Consider the following 9,663-nt stretch of genomic DNA (forward strand, 5'->3'; position numbering starts at 1 on the left):
GATCTCCACAGTCCGCAGAGTGAAATACCGCTTCTTTCCATTCATTTCTATGGGTTAAACCCCTCTTAAAGCCAACAAACCCAAGAATGAAGAAAATGAGACGAAAGTAAGAAAAGCTAGAGGAATCAGATCTAAAGGAAAACCTGTGAAAGAGGAAAATGACAAAAACCTTGTCACTAAAGCTTATTCAGGTCTGTGATGTCCCAGTACCCCATCAGCGATTCATCTAGTGACAGTGCATGTAAAGTTCAATTTTATTTTAGGAAAACCTGCTCTAAATGAAATTAGTTTACAAAAAGAGGAAGAGTAAGAAAGTTTGCTCCTTCTTATGTTTTTTTTTTTTTTTTGCTTTAACTGGATGGATGATTCCACTGCACAAGGGATATATGTAGCACAAGAGGTGTACATGATGCCAGTGCCAGTCTTCTTCTCACTGTTATAGTTTCATTAAAGATCTCTTCCACCCAAAAACTGTTTTTGCACTGTGAAAGAAAATGTTATTTTAAGCAACTCCAATATACTTTACTTTGAAAATGTATTTACTATTGAAGGGCATGTAAAGGCAAAAAAATAAAATCCCATTCTTACTTTCTTTAATGAAAAAGAAACTTATCTCCAATATATTTTAATTAAAAAATGTGTACAGTTTTTATAAGAAATCTGACTGTATGCAGTGAAATTCTTCCTTCATTTACTGCTGTGGATAGGAATTGTCAGATGGTCCCTAACTGCTGAGCAGGGAAACAATCATACTTATGAACAGCAGGGGGAGCCCCCGCCTTACTTCCCAGCCATGCAGAACTCAAGCAGCATTGTTTATTACGATCCTTAAGCAGCCCAGACCACACTGAGCATGTGCAATTAGTCTTAGTCTTGCAAAGATGTTTAACAAAGTTACAAGATAGTGACCCTCTGTAGCCAACTTTGAAAGCATAAATTATTTGTTTGATTAGGCTTGTGGTGCAGTAAGTTCATGTTTATATTTAGTATACAAAATAAAGCATTTCTAGCCTTATTCTATTTTAGACTTTACATGCCCTTAAAAAGCAGTATATGTCTGACTACATCTTACTTAGTCCTACATTTTAGATGCATTCAACCTCTTCTTACAAAATAGCTTACTTAATTAGGGTATTGTTTGCCTTTAAATTGCATAGAATTTATTGTTTTAGAATGCAGACAAAAGCAGAGAGTTGGATACCTCCAAGTTATATGTGGCAAGTGGCTTGGACTTTCTAAAGAGATTTGCCTTGATAAAGCTATGGCCAAATGGTATAATTTAAAAAAGATTTTATTAAGCTACTGCAGGCATCTTATGCAGCCATGGTGATGTTAAATTGAATGTAAGTTGTCCACTTGCCACACCTAAATTGCAAGGGAAGGGACAGGATTTGGGTTATTTTATGGGCAAAATGGTAAAACTTAAGAGAACACAGTTGAATGATGGGCCTTCTTACTGTGCTACTATAGTTAAAAATCCCTTGTTGAATTATTGCACTTAAATTGTGGCTTTCTCTCTATTTGATTTCTGTTTCTATGTCTGACTGTTGTAAACTAAAACTAAACTGAATGCATAACTTTTAAATTAGTCTGCATAAAACTGTAAGTCATGTATCATATTTGTAGTAGTAGTGCCAAGTACATAAATTAGCACAATCTTTCATGCATTAAAGTGTCATTCATAAATGATTTGTGCCTATGTATTCTTGTGTCTAGTATCAATCCAAACATTGTTCCTACTACTTCATTTTAGGTGCAAGGGAACACTTTACTGTACATCTTTGAACAGGTGTTAAATACTGTACCAATGTATGCCCCTTCTTTATAAATGGAGGCCACATGTAACTAAAGTACATGTAAGAAAATGCTCATGTTCCTCATATGAATGCTGTTACCAAACTGGCGCAGTTTTGATTCTGGGTTTTAGCATTGCTTACCCCTAGGAGCTTATGCTAAATGTTGAGCATAATAAAAAAGAAATATTTGCACCAGGATGGGCCCACTCCAGCCAGCAGGTATCATTTACTGCTTGATAGCACAGCGTCTCTCCCTTCGATAGCAGCTCTCGCAGGATCCTCCGCACTTTGTTCAGGAGGTAACTATAGTACACAGATTTACCCCGTTATACGGCGCTGATCGAAGGAATCACAAGAGACGATTGTTGCTCAATATTCTTGCGGCTTTATTTGGCAAAAAGCCAACCTACGCGTTTCGTGCCTACTCTCTGAGACCCTGACGAAGTGCCAGGAGAGTAGGCACGAAACGAGTAGGTTTCCTCACCAATGCCGTATAACGGGGTAAATCTGTGTACTAGCATTTACTGGTCACCTGTTTCATACCAACAATCTGATCCTTTGCTAGACCTGGGCCAAACTGTTTTATTTTAGTGTAAATGAGAAGAAACTGATTTACCAGATTAGTTGAGAAGATTGCAGTGGCCACACCAATCATATATAATGCTCTATTTGGCTGATGACTCATAATTTATATAGATAACAAGTGCTGTGATTTCAGGAAAAAATCTTGGTCAACACATAGCATAGATTAATTAAGAAAAATTGTGTACATATTAAAAAGATAAATGTACTCTTTGAGTTCAGTATGGTGGTCATCCGCAAACATAGCATGTTTTTATTTAAAGAGCATATTTTATGCTTGGGTAATATTTATATAAGGTAACTGAGTTTTATTCTGCCAGCTCAGGTCTCTCATTTTCCTCATATATTTCATTCTTGCTCTGCCTTATGCATAAATCATTTCATTTGGATTGAATAAATCGTTGTAGGAATTATCATCATCACATACCGGCCATATGAAAGCACTCATTAAAGTCTCAGATGGTCTTCCTTCTCTCATTGCCACAGATAAATTATATCTTTTAGATTGGAAATAACAATTCTTTATTCCCATAAATATCTATTATTATAAGAAGACTTGGTCAGAGTAAAAATGCTAAGAATTCTGAAAGAAGATGTACTTGGAAAGTAATTTTATTTTCATGGAGCTTTTTCTGTAATCAGTATGGCAATATCACAATATTCTGTATTTGTTATCATCTTTTGTGTGGCTTAAATTTATAAAGAATGTATCCATAGGCATGTTAATTCTAAAAAGCAAGAACCAAGGGGTCAGTGTATTTGCAAAAACATTCAAAGGTTTTGCTTGTGAAAAAAATGTGTGTGTTTTTTGTTTTGTTTAAATCTGGATGAGCCAGCAACTAATGGGGAACTTAGATTATTATTGACCCTGGTACAGCATGTGATGTGTTGGGTATAAACTCTGATAAGCCCAATAACCTCAGCTGCTTGCAAAACCCCTCAACTACCATTTTCCAGTTCAGTTGCTACGGTATGGTTTTTACTGAAGGTGGTCACATTTTAGACACTATACGATAGGACACTATAAGATTGTGTGTTTACACAGTTTTTAATATCTTTTGCATATAATGTTTTTGACTCTGCCACATTAGGAACCCAAAAAGACTCATGTTCACCTCTAAATATAGTCCCTTCAATTCTTCATTCATCTTGGAAGGCAACACCCAGATCTTCATTCCATCTCAAGATTCTTCAGAGAGGTCTCAAAGCATGAATATTAACAAAAAAATAGAAAATCCGATCTTACAAATCACTCAGTTTCAGCAAAAACAGTGAAAAAAGCAGCAGGTAATATGATGGTATATTTGCATACTGTAGGCCATGGCATTATTGTGACGGTTTGGTGTATGTCAAGCTTTATATAGAAATATAAAATATATGTATAGATAGATGATATATAACCCCTTTGAATGCTCATATGCCATTTCTCCGATATGGCTTTTGAGGAAGCATGCACAATCTGGACATAGGTTCAATCTCAAGTTTACAAAACCCTTCATCCTTTTCATGAATATGTGGTTGTGTACCCTTTGGAGTTAATAGGTCACTACAGAACACCACTAACGAATTGCTTTCTTCATACAAATCAGTTACAAGTTTTGCTGCAATTAAAAACATCAAATTCAGAAAGATAGAGTTAAACTGACAGAATTTAACTATGACAAAATATGACTAAAAACATTTTGGGGCAAATTCACTAAGCCGCGAAGCGCCGAACGCTAGCGTTAATTCACTAGCGTTTGGCATTTTCGCTACTGCGCAAATTCACTAACGAACGCTGGCGTAGTTTCGCTAGTGTTACTTCGCAACCTTACGCCAGGCGAATTTTCGCTAGCGACGAAACTACGCAAATTCACTAACTTGCGCAGTGTACTGAACGCTACCTTTTACGCTAGACTTCCTTCGCCACCTCAGACCTGGCGAAGCGCAATAGAGTAGATAGGGATTGTTTAAAAAAAAGTCAATTTTTATTTTCTAAGTCCCAAAAAACGCTGGCGTGTTTTCTACATGATGGCTGATAGGCTGAAAAAGATCGAAAATTTTTTGGGGCTCCCCTTCCTCCCCCCTACATTTCCTGACTCATGGCAACTTACCTAGACAGTGGGCACATGTGTAGGGCAAAATAAAATTTTTATTGGCTGATTTGAAGGTTTTCTAGGCATTTGTAGTGCAGATACGTGTTCCTCCATTGAAATTTGAATTTCGCGCCGTATGCAAATTAGCCTTCGCTAGCGTAACTTCGCTTTATATAGCGAATCAACGCTAGCGCAACTTTGCAACCTTACGCTACCCCTGTGCGCAACTTCGGATTTTAGTGAATTTGCGGAGCCCTGGCGAAACTACGCCTGGTCGAAGTGCGGCGAAGTGCGGCGAAGTTGCGCCTGGCGCAACTTCGCATCTTAGTGAATTTGCCCCTTTATGTTGAAGGGAGTTTATGGGAGTTTTTATAAACTCCCATAAACTCTAAATTCAACCCTTGATTAATCTTCCCCTATGTGTCAGGAGTGCTCTTTTGCAGCAGCGTCACATTGAATTGGCACGAAGATTCTAAATAAAGGACACCAGAGACAGTGGCGATCCTAGAGGGGGGCGGGCCCTGGTGCGTGACGCGCAGCCGCATATGCCGGCATTCTCAGTGGCGAACGGACTGCCGGGGGGCCCTGAGGGGGTGCGGGCCCTGGCCTGCTCGCACCCCCTGCTCCCCCGGTAGTTCCGCCACTGACCGGAGACCTGGGTTCAATGCCTGAATATAGATTCTACTGCTGAAAGTTTCTGTGTGCACTATATTTATCATTTGACAGATTTTTTGTTCCTTATGGTTCTGCTTTGACTCCTGACTAGGCTGATTGCAGGCTGTCCCTGATTATTATTATATATAGTAAAATAGATAAACTTTACTCATGAGCAGCTTATAATTTTCCTTTATATCTTACCCCATAAAAGGAATATACTTTTCTTTTTTGTTATTTACAATAGATTATGTATATATCTATGATTTATTTTATAACAAGCACAAACTAGAACATTTTGTCCCTATTAAACTTTGCAGTCACTTATCTCTGAAATCTCTTTTCCTGATGGCCGCTGGATCACAGTTTCTCATTTAGCCTTGCCAAGACACCAGGAGATTAGTTGTTGCCCATTGTAATCCCTATCATGGTACAGAAAAGCAAATACTGTATGTCTAGAAGCAGCAAACCTGAAAACAAAAATAATCTGTATGTCTTGCAGGCCCAAAGAGGGCATGTCTTAAGTCAGTCATGTGATTACGATCATGATCATTGCATAATACCATCAAAATACGGAGCTCTTTACAAACCAATCAAACAAATGTAATACAAATAAATGCAGAATAAAAATTCAAGATTAGAGGGTCTGTTCCCAAGCACTTAAATATTAGATTTCCTACAATGCAAATTAATAACAATAGTTTCTCTGTAACTGTTGGTTTCCCTGTCATTGCTGAACTACAATACAAGCCCCAGACTCCTCCAGCGATCAATCCTGAAGCACAACAGCTGGAATGGCACACACTGTAGCTCAATTACATTGCTGAAACCTGTGGATCAACAACCTCTGAAGTATGATGATTCTCTGGGATGTAACAAGAATAATATGCAAACTAATGGTAAGCAGGTCTTAAATCCCTGATTAACAGATTGCCTAATGGATTTTGCTGGATTTTCCAAGGCTGTCTGTTGCTTCTGAAAGTGACTGTCTTTCTTGCAAAGATGAGACATCAGAAAGCTTTGATAAAGGGATGTGACCCCGAAATGTTGCACTCCGCATCAACACCCTCCTCCTCCTCATCATCAGAAAGGAATACATACCCATTCCTGCCTGATCATCAAAAAGATCCTGGGTGTCTGGGCCCAAGTCCACCTCAGGATCAAACAATAAGAGGGATGTGGTGTACCCCAGCACTGAGCTGGCAGGTGATGCCACCTCCTGCCACTCACTGGTGCCTGCTGCAGATGAGGTAGCCTGGGTAAGCCAGTCTACCACCGCCTCTGCGATGGTAGGCATGGCACATGGGCTGGACTGTTTTGGGGTAGCATGGCCAGCACCACTACCTCTTCCTCTCCCACCCCTCCCTATCCCACCCTTCCTCCCACCGCCACATAGACCTCCCATCCCACCCCTCCTCCCTCTCCCACGGCCCATCATACTTGCCGCACCTAAACTAAAAAAATAAATAAAAAAATAAGGGGGGTTTGGATATTTGGGTGAAGGAAGAAGAAAAAAATAAAACCCTAAACTAAAACCCCTCAGCAGAACACACACCCACAAGGGATACACACCAAGAAACAGACAAACAACTGTAGCCCTGACATGGGTTATTGGGTGGTAAACAGGCAAGCAGAAGAGGGAAAACAGTAAACTGAAATCCACAATTTACACTTACACTGACTCAGACAGCTAGCTCCACAAACTCCTACTCAAACTAAATAACACAGAAAACGCTCATATCTCTAATCTATCCACTACCAAAAATGCACACCGTTTAGAATCTAACTACACCTAGATTTCAGACTTTTCCTGACCATGACTGTTTTACCCATATATCTGAAGAGAAACACAGTCTGCGACATATTAATGCACCTGCCCTCCTGCAGGGAAAAGCAGTGTAGGGAAGGGGAGGAGGGTGGACGGAAGCATCAGTACAGATAGCTATTAGACAACTCTGATGAATTGCTGCTTTTTTGTACAGAAATATGTTAGTAGTTTGGATGTCTATTTTTAGTGGTAATAGCTCATGATGACTTGTCAGAGCATTATTGATTTCAGTGAGGTAAGTCACACAAGCCGTAAATCTGGTAAGCTCACAACTGAAGGTGGAAAATGTTTAAGAAGTCACTATTGTATTTCACTATTAAGAATTACCATTTAAACCCTGCACATTCGATTTTGGTATGCAAAGAAAACTGTCTTGGATTGGCAAGTTCAAAGCGGAGTATTCACAGAGTGCACAATTTTCCTTGTGAGAAGCATATTCACACAGAGGGAACGAACATTATTGGGCTACAATACAAACCAGAGGGCAGGATCTGGTGAGAGCTATCCATTGCTTTGGGGCACGTGTGCTAAAAAGAGGGTGGTGGGGGACGCCCTATATATACAATTTTGCCCTTTAAATATCTACATATGTCCTTTGTGCATAATTATATATAAACTCTGCTTGATAGGAATATAATTTTCATTTTATTCCAATGAAATTTAACTTTGGAGACGTTTTTGTTGGAGATCTATAACACACACCAAAACCTTGGTAGGCTAAATTCCAGTTTGGAAAATAGGAGTTTCATATAGAGAGGAATATACTTAGGGAACAGTGATTGGTTTTTATCTAGTAATTCATTTTTTTTTTACAATTAATTATGTATATGAATTTGTATTGATTGATTGGGGTCCTGGCCGGCCAGATTTTAAAGTGATTCTTATCAACTTGGTCTTAATTACACCTTTAAATTATTTATTTATTCTATTTACTGGTTTCCTCAAAGGGACCTTGGGGATTAAAGGTGTATTAGAGACAGGTTGGAGAGAGAGTACTTTCCCTTTAATGCCACATTACCTTATATGTTTTTCTTGCAAAGAAAACTGTGCCATCTATTGGAGATGGTGCCTAAATAGTTATTTAACCCTCCAGCAGACAGCTGTGACAGAAACTCGGAGCCTGGGAGCTGAAAGCCTGTTATTAGCAGCCGAATAATATTTCCACGTCATATAAAATCAGAAAAATAATGTACAATGCAAAAGTCCTAAGATGAGTACTCTGACCAGTTTTACATCAAAAGCAACTATAACATTCAGGGCCGCCATCAGAGGGGCACAGGAGGTACTATTGTACCGGACCTGGGTCTAAAAGGGGGTCCGGCTGTGCTCCACTTTTTGCAATAGCCGGGCCCCCCTTGATAGCGGCGAAGTCGATCCGAACCACTGAAGTGACGAATAACTGAAGTCCAGAATAGCCAAAGTCCCAAAGAACCATAGTCCCGAAAAGCCAAAGTCCCGAAGTGATGAAGACCCGAAGCTGCAAACGGCACCAAAGCTGCGAAAAGACCTGAAGTTGAAGTCCTAAAGCCCCAAAAAGACCGAAGCCATGAAAGGAGCCAAAATTGAAGTTCTGAAGCCATGGAAAGACCAGAAGCTGCGAAAAAGATCCGAAGCCATGAAAGGAGCCGAAGTTGAAGTCCTGAAGCCATGAAAAGACCCAAAGCTGCGAAAAGACCCAAAACCACTTAAAGGAGCCACAGTTGAAGTCCTGAAGCCATGAAGTTGAGAAAAGACCTGAAGCCACGAAAGGAGCCGCAGTTGAAGTCCCAAAGCTGCGAAAAAATCTGAAGCCACAAAAGGAGCCACAGTTGACGTCCTGAAGCCATGTAAAAACTGCAGCTGCGGAAAGACACAAAGCCACGAAAGGAGCCAAAGCCATGAGTTCTGTTCTACTGAACACCAATGTGTTTTTTTTATTTTATTAAACACCTATAGGCCCCTGCCACCAATGCTTTTTAAAAAAAATATTCTCTGGGGCCCCAATGTTTCTTTTTAACTTGTAAGGGGGGGCCATGGCCACCAATGTTTTTTTAAAAACCTGTTTGCGGGGCCCTGACCATTAGTTGCTTTTTATAACTTGTGTATGGGGGGGTTTACCTTTTTAACGCTGATGTCTGTGAAACCTTTTTACTGTGGTGTGGGCAGATCTGGGGTGGGGCTTGGGGTGGAGGGGGCCCAGGAAATATTATTGTATGGTGCCCCATGATTTCTAATGGTGGCCCTTATCACATCAGCCTAGCCATCTGGTTGGGAGAAACAATAGTATTTCTTCAAGAAAGTCCCTCTCTCAAGTACTGGGAGGAAGCTCCAGGTATAGGTGGCTATGTTAAGGCACATACATGCCCATAAATTCAAGAAAATCCCTCTCGCAAATACTGAGAGGAAGCTCCAGGTATAGATGGCTATGTTGAGGCACATACATGCCCAAAAATTAGTGTCATAGCTCGCTTACTATGAGCATACGTGAGCATGCTCAGGCAGCACAGTGCTGTCATATTTAAGTAGAGAATTGATTTCTGGGGACCACTGTGCTACTAGTGCCTCTTAATGAAGAAAATATACATTTGGGGGTGTCAGAGACCCCTGGTTTCAACACCTTTGGCTCAGTGAGGACCTTTCTGGTCCTTTTACTACCTGTGACTATGCGGCCATCAATTAAAATATGTGTGCAATCTGATTATTTATTATGAAGGGTATGTGTTTGGAATAATAATTATAATAATAGCCC

Source organism: Xenopus laevis, chromosome 2S, assembly GCF_017654675.1.
Source record: "Xenopus laevis strain J_2021 chromosome 2S, Xenopus_laevis_v10.1, whole genome shotgun sequence".
Taxonomy (NCBI): Eukaryota; Metazoa; Chordata; class Amphibia; order Anura; family Pipidae; genus Xenopus; species Xenopus laevis.